Consider the following 12,663-nt stretch of genomic DNA (forward strand, 5'->3'; position numbering starts at 1 on the left):
TTCACAGTATCATCTTTTAGGACTTGAAATAGCTCAAATGGAATTCCATCACATCCACTAGCTTTGTTCGAGTGATGCTTCCTAAGGTCCACTTGACTTCACATTCCAGGATGTCTGGCTCTAGGTGAGTGATCACATCATCATGGTTATCTGGGTCATGAAGATCTTTTTGTATAATTCTATATATTCTTGGCACCTCTTCTTTATATCTTCTGCTTCTGTTAGGTCCATACCATTTTTGTCCTTTATTGTGCCCATCTTTGCATGAAATGTTGCCTTGGATCTCTAATTTTCTTGAAATGATCTCTAGTCTTTCCCATTCTATTATTTTCCTTTATTATTATTATTATTATTTTTTTGCATTGATCACTGAAGGAGGCTTTCTTATCTCTGCTTGCTATTTGGTACTCTGCATTCAAATGGGTATATCTTTCCTTTTCTCCTTAGACTTTAGTTTCTTTTCACAGTTATTTGTAAGGCCTCCTCAGACAACCATTTTGCCTTTTTGCATTTCTTTTGTTGGGGATAGTTTTGATCACTGCCTCCTGTTCAATGTCACAACCCTCTGTCCATAGTTCTTCAGACACTCTGTGAGATCTTATCCTTTGAATCTATTTGTCACATCCTCTGTACAATCGTAAGGGATTTGATTTAGGTCATACCTGAATGCTGTAGAGGTTTTCCCTACTCTCTTCAATTTAAGTCTCAATTTGGCAATAAGGAGTTCATGATCAGAGCTGCAGTCAGCTCCCAGTCTTGTTTTTGCTGATTGTATAGAGCTTCTCCATCTTCTGCTGTAAAGAATATAATCAATCTGATTTCAGTATTGACCATCTGGTGATGTCCATGTATAGAGTCTTCTCTTGTGTTGTTGGAAGAGGATGTTTGCTATGACCAGAGCGTTCTCTTGGCAAAACTCTATTAGCCTTTGCCCTGCTTCATTCCGTACCCCAAGGCAAAATTTGCTTGTTACTCCAGGTGTTTCTTGATTTCCTACTTTTGCATTCCAGTCCCCTATAATGAAAAGGACATCTTTTTTGGGTGTTAGTTCTAAAAGGTCTTGTAGGTCTTCATAGAACCGTTCAACTTCAGCTTCTTCAGCATTACTGGTTGGGGCATAGACTTGGATTACTGTGATATTGAATGGTTTGCCTTGGAAATGAACAGAGATCATTCTGTGGTTTTTGAGACTGCATTCAAGTACTGCATTTCAGACTCTTTTGTTGACCATGATGGCTACTCCATTTCTTCTGAGGGATTCCTGCCCATAGTAGTAGATATAATGGTCATCTGAGTTAAATTCACTCATTTCAGTCCATTTTATTTCGCTGATTCCTAGAATGTCGATATTCACTCTTGCCATCTCGTGTTTGACCACTTCCAATTTGCTTTGATTCATAGATCTAACATTTCAGGTTCCTATGCAATATTGCTATTTATAGGATCAGACCTTGCTTCTATCACCAGTCACATCCACAACTGGGTATTGTTTTTGCTTTGGCTCCATCCCTTCATTCTTTCTGGAGTTAATTCTCCACTGATCTCCAGTAGCATATTGGGCACCTACCAACCTGGGGAGTTCCTCTTTCAGTATCCTATCATTTTGCCTTTTCATACTGTTCATGGGGTTCTCAAGGCAAGAATACTGAAGTGGTTTGCCATTCCCTTCTCCAGTGGACCACATTCTGTCAGATCTCTCCACCATGACCCTCCTGTCTTGGGTGGCCCCACACGGCATGGCTTAGTTTCATTGAGTTAGATAGGCTGTGGTCCGTGTGATCAGATCGGCTAGTTTTCTGTGATTATGGTTTCAGTGTATCTGCCCTCTGATGCCCTCTCGCAACACCTACCATCTTACTTGGGTTTTCTCTTACCTTGGACGTGGGGTATCTCTTCACGGCTGCTCCAGCACAGCGCAGCCGCTGCTCCTTACCTTGGACAAGGGATATCTCCTCACGGCTGCCCCTCCTAACCTTTAACATGGTCCTGTGTAAGTTTTGGCGGTTCTGCGGTGGGGTTAATGGTGACCTCCTCTAAGAGGGCTTATGCCATACCCAGATCTGCCATACCCAGAGGCCCTGCCCTTGTGGCAGGCCACTGCTGAATTGCACCTTCGCAGGACACACTCAAACACAGCTCTGGCTGTCTCTGTGGGGTCTCTGGGTTCTGGTGCTCACAAGGGTTGTTTGAGCCCTCTGAGCCTCTCTGGTGGGTAAGGGGTTTGATTCAAAACACAAATTCGCCCCTCCTACTGTCTTGCTGGGGCTTCTCCTTTGTCATTGGAAACAGCTGTAAAGCTATCAATTTCCCTCTAAGTACAAAGGAGAAAAGGAAAGATATAAGCGTCTGAATGCAGAGTTATGATATATTGTGCTATCATTTTGACTCAGGGACAGATACTTTCTAATTCCTCTACTAATTCCTTGTTTGATTAACAGACAACCCGTTGTCCAAATATTTGTGAATTTTTCAGGTGACTTTCTGTTATTTATTTATTTCTAATTCCGTTTTGGTTTTCTCCATTTTATAAGGAAGTTACCCCAGGATGTGCTCTGTGTCTTTCTTTTGTCCCTGCAGATCTGTTCTCTGCTCTCCACTTTGATTTCTTCCTTAGGAGGCTTTCTGTAGGGTTGCAACTATGGGCTCTCTTTTGCATTTGTCTTTGCTGTTAGGAACCTGAGGGAAGGAGGTGAGGCATATGTAGGCAGGGTGCTGACTCCTCTACTACTCTCTTTGCATGCATGTATGCTCAGTCACTCAGTTGTGTCTGGCTCTTTGTGACCCCCATGGACTGTAGCCCCCCAGGCTCCTCTGTATTTGAGATTTACCTGGCAAGCATACTGGAGTGGGCTGCCATCTACTACTGCAGGGGATATTCTTGATCCAGGGTTCAATCCTGAGTCTCCTGCGTCTCCTGCATTGGCAGGTGGATTGGGTGGCTCAGTTGGTAAAGAATCTCCCTGCAGTGCAGGAGACCCAGGTTTGACCCCTGGGTTCAGAAGATCTCCTGGAGAAGGAAATGGCAACCCACTAAAGTATTCTTGCCTGGGAAATCCCATGGACTCTAGTCTGCCAGGCTCCTCTGTCCATGGGATTCTCCAGGCAAGAATTCTGGAGTGGGTTGCTGTGCTCTCCTCTCCTTACAGGGGCCTTAATCCTAGATGCTCCCCTTGAAGAAAGATCAGCCAAGATGCACCAAAAATCTTCCTCTTCTTCTGACTTATGATGATTGCTCTGCACACTTGCCTTTTAGGACTGGTCAAGGAATAAACACTACAATTAGTAATCTCTGAATACTATATCCCTTAGGGGTTGTAAATATCCCCTTTACTAAACTTCCTCAAATTACCACAGTTTGAATGTACCATTTGCTTTCTCCAAGACCTGGACTGTTACAGAGAAGGTAGAAGAGATGTTCTCAAGAAGCTACTAGGGGAAACAGGCCATATATTCTACAGCCTATTGTGAATTGTCTTTAATGGATATGTATCAAATGAGTGAGAAATATTACTGGCTACAGGCATTCCAACATGGGAAAAAGAATTTCAAATAACAAGCCCATTCTAAGTTCCTGTCTGAGTCTGGAATGCTTTTATTTTTCCTAAGCAAGCAAAGCTCTAATCCAAATTGTGAACTAAGAAATTTTCCATAATATTGTAGACTCTAGCGAGGCAACTGAAACATAGGGTGTATTTGGAAAGGCAGAGGTGTAGCATGAATTCACATGCTAAACTGGATTGTTCTTTAATTATTTAATATATATGCTTTGTTTCTCTACACCTATACATTTTCTGAAAAGACTTACAATAGCACTGTGTGACTCATTCCTTCCATCATATAATGAATAAAATTACTAGGAAAACCAGCCACTTAAATTAGTGCTAGGGTAAGATGCTTTGGCTCTGATTCTAGGGAAAGAGATCAAAATTTTCCTGAGAGGTTGGATGGGAACAAAGAGAAATTACAATTACAGCTGACACAAAGAGTCAGGTAGTTGAGCAGTGATATCAGCCTTATATTTGAGAGGAGAATTTTAGTCATCCGATAAGAAAGATTGTGTTTAGCCAATGGCAGAGAAGATTGGTAATATATTGGGAAGTAGAGTACAGGGTAGCATGAATGAAAAGAATTCAGGTAATATGTTGTGAGAAAAGAAACACTTTTTGAATACTTATTACTACTGAGTACTGTCCAAGAGGCCTCAAAGACCCTTAAATAAATATCAGAAAAGTAGGTAAAGGAATGGTTAAGTGGATGCTTCCATAGACAACATGTAAATTTCTACACAGCAGCATTTATGGGCTGAAATGAATTAACGTGCTCAGGCTCCCAGATGTTGAGACTACAGAGGGTTAAGTTTCAAGGGTGAAGAGGAAAACATATGTGAGTGATAAATGTGTGTGTCTTTTTTTTTTTTTTTTTTTTGAAAATGCATTGAAATGTGGACCCAAGCAAATGAGTTCTGACTTTGTTAACCATTGTGAAGCAAAAGCATGAATACGTTGGGTAAGCTAATACTTTTGAATCCTTTAAAACTTAGTTGACATTTTTTTCTTTTTTTTTCTTTTTTTTTTTTTGAGAAGAAAAGGTGAGTATTGTGAGGGGGAGTGGCCTAAAAAGAGGATGGGTAGATTTAGACTTAGCTTTTCCTTTGTGTATAATGAAGTTCACCTTTGGTCTCATATTGCATCTCCCTCTCAAACATCCAAAAGCTTCCAGTTAATCAGCCCCATCCTTCTTGAAAGGGAATTAAGGACTACCTGTTGTTATCCAGGTGTGTCCCTCAGAGATCTTAATATAGACCCCTTATACACTCAGAGACATTTAAAAAAGAAAACTTCCAGGTGCCTTTTATTGATGAAGATAAGTCTGAGAGCTTTGAAATACTACTTTAATAAAAACCATTGATTATATAAATTAAACCACTTTCTATTACAGACATTGTAACAATTTTTCTAGTTCCATTTTAATAATAATCTCCCTTTTCACATTGATCTGCTATGCTACTTGTATGATCTTTCAAAATTACATGTGTGTTGGTCTTCTTATGGGTTTTCTAATCTTAACATTTGTGAGTTTGTTTACTTTTGCTTTAATATACTCTTGTCTTAACTATTGAAGTTTCATCATAAATCCTGATATATGCTGAGATATACTCTCTCTTGTCTGTCTTTAGACATGTCTTGATTATTGTTGACTTTTTATACTCCCATAGAAGTTTAAAACTCAGCCTCATCCAAGTCTGGTTGTCTTTGATTGGAGTTGCATTGAGTCTATAAGCAATTTGGGATGAATTGACTTCTATGTATGTTTCTATTACAAACATGATGTCTACAAGTCTTTCTTGAATGTTTCTCAGTGGAATTTTAATTTATTTGTTAATAGTTCTTTTTTCTTTTAATTATTTGGCTGCACCAGGTCTTAGCTGCAGCATGTGGGATCTAGTTCCCTAACCAAGGATGGAACTTGAGCCCTCTGCATTAGGAGCCAGAGTCTAGCCTCTGGACCACCTCAGTGGAATTTTGTGATTATTTTTTGCTCTTGGACCTTATACATCTTTGGTTAGATTTATTCCTAAATATTTTACAGTTACTTGCTATGTTAATATCTTTATTTAAAAAATTACATTTTCTTATTATTTGCTACTATATAGAAATACAGGGGCTTTCCAGGTGGCGCTAGTGGAAAAGAACCTGCCTGCCAATGCAGGAGACGTAAGAGACCCAGGTTTGATCCCTGGGTCAGGAAGATCCCTTGCAGAAGGGCACGGCAACCCATTCCAGTATTCTTGCCTGGAGAATCCCGTGGACAGAGGAACCTGGCAGGTTACAGTCCATAGGCTCCCAGAGAGCTGGACACGACTGAAACGATTTACCATGCAGGACATAGAAATACAATAGAATTTTTTATTTTGCACTTTTAAAACTGTTCAATTCTCTTATTATAATAATTATATTTTTATATATTTTATATTTTTATAATAATTCTCTTGATTAGGATTTTCCATGTGAACAATCATGTTGTCTGCAAATAAGAACAGTTTTTTTCTTCCTTTCCAACCTAGTCTTATACTTTACTTCTTTTTCTGATATTATTCCACTGGCTAGGAAATTGAATATCTGTTTCTCACCATACAAAACAAACAACCTCAGATGCATTGAAGACTCAGATATTAAGTGGTAACATTTTCTTAGATAATAGAGGTGATACAGGAGTAGGAAACATTTTATTCCACAGGATATCAAAACTACTAACCATAAAGGAAAAGACAGATCAATTTTAAAATGAGAACTTCTGGTAATCAAAAGATAGCTTGATGAAAGTGTAAAAAAAAAAAAGCTATAAATAGGAAAAAAGTATATTGTCATACACACAATTGACAAAAGAAAGTCACTACCTCCTTAGTGGATAAAGTGAAAGTGAAAGTGAAGTTGCTCAGTCCTGTCTTTGTGACCCCATGGACTGTAGCCTGCTAGGCTCCTCCAACCATGGGATTTTCCAGGCAAGAGTACTGCAGTGGGTTGCCATTTCCTTCTTCTTCCCATCCCAGGGATCAAACCCTGGTCCCCTGCACTGCAGGCAGACTCTTTACCGTCTGAGCCACCAGGGAAGCCCTCAGTGGATAAAGAGTTTCTACAATACAATATTAAAATGGGAAAACAATCATTTCACAGAAGAAAAGATATTCATGACCAGTAACCATATTCAGTGATAATCAGCTTCATCAGTGATGAGGGAAATGCAAAATAAGACCATAATGACAAAACACATTTTGCTGATTTCATTGATTAAAATTTTACATGTCTAAAGATACCAAGTATTGAGTATGCAGATCAATAAGATTGCCTGTAAATTGCTGATAGGGGTGTAAATTGGTATAACATTGGGAAAATAAGGTATTGTCTTGGAAACCCAAACACTTACACATCTTAATAAATGAGCAATTCAATTTTCTGGTGTATACCCAAGAGGAATAGTTGCACAAGATCAATATAAGATGTAAATAAAAACTTTCACATCATCATTGTTCATAATAGTAAAAATCTGAGAGCAGCCTTAAGAGCTATAGTAATTAAATCATAGCATACTCAAGCAGTGAATTACAGAGTAGTGAACTGAATCAGGGGCTTCCCAGGTGGTGCTAGTGGTAAAGAACCTGCCTGTCAATGCAGGAGACATAAGAGATGCGGGTTCAATCTCTGCGTTGGGAAGATCCCCTGGGGAAGGGCATGGCAATCCACTCCAGTATTCTTGCCTGGAGAATCACATGGACAGAGGAGCCTGGCAGGCCATAGTCCATAGGGATGCAAAGAGTTGGACGTGACTGAAATGACTTAGCACACACACATGTACTGAATCAACCCCATGTATTAACTGAGATATGAATGAATCTTACTAATTTAATGGAGATGAAAACTACCAAATCCCAAAATATTGTACTCAGGCTAATATTCTACAAAATTCAAAAACAAGTGAAAGTAAGTAATGTATTATTTAAGCATACATATGTATTTCTAAAACTATTAAATATTAAAGGGAATAATTAGTACAAAAGTTGGGATTATATTTGAGGTAGAAGGACAGACAGGAGAACAGGATTGGGGGGAGCATATAGATAAAAGCTACTGTCAGAGTTTTACTATATTGGGTTGCACGGGACACTCTTGAATGTTTTTTTATTACTAAAATTCATAAATGAAATAAATAAATTAATGTCAAGTGTGGATCACTGAAGATTATCATGACCTGAGGATTATAATTAATCTAATTCTGCACACATGAGGTTCTTTTAAATCATATACAACAGGTACACTTATGAGCTGCACTTAATTACTGTGCACAACCTCTCAGGGAGAAGAGTCTAAGGATAAGAAGGGAAGCACTTCAGTGAAAATGCACTGTTGCCCAGATAAATACACTCTTTCCCAAGAAAACTGTAGATTGTGTTTTTCTTCATCATTGTTATGTAGAGATTAGCCAAAATTATCTACTTCCTATTCAGGGGATCACAGAATTTGATATTAATATGGACCGTAGACTTCATCCAACTCTGATGATTAAAAAGATTCTGATTTTTTTAAAATAGCTGCTTGAATTATGTGACCTTTTCTTTTAACCTACCTATTATAATGTTCTTTTCTTAGACTCATCTTCTCTGTTTTTTCAGAGTTTTAGTCTTATGGCAATATATAATTTACATTTCCACCTAAGAATGTGATGATACTACCTTATGGCTTCCCTGATTACTTTCATTAGTAAGGCTCTGCTGCTGCTGCTGCTAAGTCACTTCAGTCGTGTCCGACTCTTAGCGACCCCATGGACGGCAGCCCACCAGGCTCCTCTGTCCCTGGGATTTTTCCAGGCAAGAGTACTGGAGTGGGGTAGCATTGCCTTCTAGTGTGTATATTTTCCTGGTTAAAGTATAAGCCTCAACCCCTTTTTCCCTGAAGCATCTGTCAGGGCTCTAGGACAGGGGTTCCCAACCTCAGGGACCAAACACATGATAATCTGAGGTGGAGCTGAAGTAATAATAGAAATAAAGTACACAGTAAATGTAATGCACTTGACTCATCCCAAAACCATCCCCTCCACCCTAGTCTGTGGAAAAATTTCCTTCCATGAAACTGTTCCCTGGTGCCAAAAAGGTTGGGGATGGTTGCCCTAAAGCACTTGTCAAAATCACATTGGTGGGTAGGGGAAGGGGAGGGTTAGGGGAGGGGACAAGGCATAAGGGAGAGAGTAAGGGGTGTTGAGGTGGAAAGTTATGAATGAAAAAATTGAAACAGAAAACGGTTGCCTTAAATCACTCATTTGATTCATCGATTAATTCAAAGGAATACTGTGGTGACTAGAAATGGGCTAGCCAGAGCCCATTTCTCTGGGATTTGGGCAAAATGCACTTCCTATTTCATCCTACTGCTCTTTACCAGGTACTTGTGCCCAGAGAGGGAGCCAGCTTTTTTTTTCTTCTTCTTCTTTTTTTCCTGTTTTATTTATAGCTAGAAGTTAAAAGTTTCTAATGCCTCCCCTCTTTATACCTGAGATTCCACTCCACAGGAGAGATGTCCGGTCACTTCTGACAGAGTTGATAAGGACTTCTGCTCACCACACGAAAGACCAGTACATCGGGAGGCAAGTTCCTGGGGCAGGAATAACGACTTTAATCAGAAAGCCATCAGCCTGAGAGGTCACGGCACTAATGCCTCAAAGAACCAGCTTTTCCCGGTCAGAATTCCGGTTCCTTTTACACAGAGGATGAGGAAGGGGCGGGCAACCACTGTGATGCTGACCAACCATTGGCTGAGCCTGCTAGTGGCCCCGCCCTAACGGCCACCCTAGTGGCCCCGCCTTAATGGCTGCACCTTAACGGTTCCTGTGCCAGCCCCGCGCCTAGGCCAGTCTCTTCACAGCAAGAAAGGAAGTGCGAGCTGGCTTCTTGTTGCCAATGGACACCAGAAGGATTATCACTGGGTGCTATACTCGGGGTGCTCACGGAGCTCTCAGAGCCACCAGCATCACTGCCAGTGTTGAAAGGAGGGGCCTGTGGCAGGTGAAATATGGGGGAGAGGTGGTAGACAGAAAACAGAACTGTTGTGAAATTGTGGAGACAGAATATATATATATATATATATATATATATATATTTTTTTTTTTTTTTTTTTAAATCTCCCCACCAAGTCTTTTTGTTTTTTCCCCAAAAGCAGTTTTGTCTAGAGAAAATCCTCTGTCCTTGGAATTTTCCAGGCGAGAATACTGGAGTGGGTTGCCATTCTCTTCTCCCGGGGATCTTCCCAACCCAGAGATCGAACCCCGGTCTCCTGCATTGCAGGCGGCTTCTTTACCATCTGAGCCACCAGGGAAGCCCCGAGAAAAACCCCAGTGCCCTGCATTTGTGACAAAATCATCTCCTAGGACAGATCCCAGGAAAAAACGGTGAGATCCAGAACTCCTACCACCAGTAGAGTTTTCTGAAATATAAAGTTTATCAGATGTAATGTATTTAGAAGAAAAATGCAATTGTTTTCAGAACTTTGACTGAAAGAGCCCAAAGTCTGAGCAGAAAACAATGTCTGCTGACAGCCACCAGATCAGATCAGGAAGGGGCTGTGGATACAAGAGACCCCTTTCACCAGGAGTTGATGGTGGTGGCACTTTCTTTTCCCAGGCTGCCCACGCACACCACTCTGGGTTCCTGGTCACATCTCACTGTGGGTTCCTGGTCACCGTCAGGAAGCACTCTCCCCAAAATCCACAACTGTTATCAGCATGCTCCCTCCTCCAAGCACCCTCCCCACCTCTAGTGCCCGGGCTCCCCATGACCCCACGACGAGCCTATTCCTTCCCCTTTAGCCTAAGATTCATCTAAGAAACGGTTACCTAGAATGTTTAATCTTATCATGTAGTCCCTGGAACTTGTTTTCTTTGAACTGTGTCTGAACCGTTTGTTTCTTTGCAGTCTGCCTTTTAATTAGACTCCTACTGCATCTATGAAAGTCCTCCCCAGACTGACTAATCAAGTGCACCAGGAAACTGAAATTCCATCATAAAACAGTTACTAATGTGCAGGAGTGGGAGGGGGGATGATTCAATTGCTGTTTTATTACCCAAATTGACAAAGATTGGTGATGGAGAGTGTGCTCACTGGAGTCGCGTGGCAACACGCTCGTCTAATTAATGAAGTGACAGCCTTATGCTGTGAAGTAGCAAAAGGACTTGACAAGACTCATGGCTTTTCTCATTGACTCGAACAGCTGGAATGGTGTTTCCTAACGTTTTCACAAGATTTGGCAGTAATATATTACCCTTGTCACTCTTGAAGAGGAGCAAGGGGCGGTTAAATTTTTTCCTCACTGTCGTGTATCCCAACAGGAAGACAGAGATGAGTGCTGACCACCCCACCCCACCTGCCCCCACCATCTATTTACCAATGCCCACCCCACCATTCATACTACCGTTAGATATCTCCACTGTCAATCTTGCCTTTTTGGTATCTTTTCTGGGAGAAAGATGGAAAAATCAACTGGGAACTTGCATTAATTTTTCCAGAGAGAAAAAGAAATAAAAACATAAGGCCCTGATGCACAGTTTGCTAATGATTCTGAATTCATAAACCGATAGGATAGAAAACAGAAAACTGGGACTTACTGTGAATTAATCACATATGAATACTATTGATGAATATTTTCAGTGACTAAGGACTGTATCTTTATCAGAAAAAAATGCATGTGATTTAATCTTTTTCAGGTTTTTTTTTTTTTTTTTTTTAAAGTATCTGTTGCCTGGCTACTTCTGTTGTTTGGCCAAATATTTGGGCCTCTGTGTGTTTGATTCTGCTCAGATAAGCAAAGGGGACCAGATGGATTTGAGAACCGTTTCTCTCTTGAGTCTGGAGAGTCCTCTGGAGATCAGATGAAAAACAGCCTGCTCATTTGTGCAATTGCAAAGTTCCAGAAAAACAGCTCACATGGTACTACAAAGGCAATCATACTTCTGATATTTCAGCTGTTTAATTCTTTTCATATTCGCCTCCAAATATCCTCTTAAAAAGGGGAGGGGAGCTGTCTTTCTCTTATATGTTTTCTTGCTTGACATGGGTAGGTCCAGATTCAGGTCTAAAGCGGATCTAATCCCAAGGTTATTACGTGTGTGAAGTTTAGTCCTGAAAACTAACATTTTGGGGGAAGGTAAAAGATTATAAATGTAAATTTCAGCTCCCGGTGGAGCTACTTGGTTGGGAAGGATTTCTGGGGTTGGCACAGCTCAGTGGTAATTATTGAGACTTGAACATAGTTTTTGTTTCAAGGGGAAAGACATTTGGCAGCAGATCCCGCAGTCTCTAAAAGGCCACATCGTTTTTTTCCCAGGGATGCCAAAACCTCTAATTTCCATACTTAAAATGTTAATGGTCTTTGCTCACCCATATCCTGGTGCCCACTGGCTTTGTGGAACAGGTATGGCTTTTTTCTGGATCGCTCTCATCACGGGAAACCACAGAGCCTTCAACCTGGCAGGATTTCCCTGGGTGCCAGTATATCATTTAGGCCAGTCCATGTCGGACGGCTTTCAAATCTCCACAGCCAAACTCGTGTTTCACTTGAAGGGATAAAACAGAGTTATTCAAGCAAATGATATCTAAGCTTTTTGTACAATTCATGGAAAAAATTCATCACCTTTTTTTTCTTGAGGAGCAACAAAAACAGTATATTTAATTATCTGATATGTGCCAAGTGTTATGCTAACCAATGCAGAGAGATCCTGAACTGGAAGACACAGCTTCTGACTTTTAAAGGTGTGAGATTCCTTTGGATAATAATACATGTTCAAAACCAGCAGGGTGTGATCCCAAGGCTCTACCAGAGCTGTCAAAATTGTGTGTGTAAATACACACACACACATATATATATAATTCTCTCAGAATTATAGTGCATTCATTCTTCCAACATACACTGTGCTGGTATCAAAGGGAAAAGGGGAGGAGGGATAAATTAGGAGTTTGGGATTAACACACTACTATATAAAATTTTAAAAATCTATAAAATCTGTAAAATACCATATATAAAATAAGGGGCTTTCCTGGTGGCTCAGTGGTAAAGAATAGCCTGCTAATGCAGGAGACTCAGGAGACGCAGACAGGAGACTCAGGAGACACAGGCTCAATTCTGG

At 40.5% G+C, this 12,663-nt stretch overlaps 1 long non-coding RNA gene across 2 annotated transcripts in view; it reads left to right on the plus strand.

Moving 5' to 3' along the window:
- Positions 1-9,352: 9,352 nt before the first annotated feature.
- The window catches only part of LOC139180112 (uncharacterized), a 78,487-nt gene continuing 75,176 nt past the window's right edge, over positions 9,353-12,663 (plus strand). For both annotated transcript variants that reach the window (XR_011564428.1, XR_011564427.1), the window contains exon 1: positions 9,353-9,550. This is a non-coding gene — a long non-coding RNA (uncharacterized lncRNA). The remainder of the gene's footprint in view (positions 9,551-12,663) is intronic.

The sequence above is a fragment of the Bos indicus genome, chromosome 27 (assembly GCF_029378745.1).
Source record: "Bos indicus isolate NIAB-ARS_2022 breed Sahiwal x Tharparkar chromosome 27, NIAB-ARS_B.indTharparkar_mat_pri_1.0, whole genome shotgun sequence".
NCBI lineage: Eukaryota > Metazoa > Chordata > Mammalia > Artiodactyla > Bovidae > Bos > Bos indicus.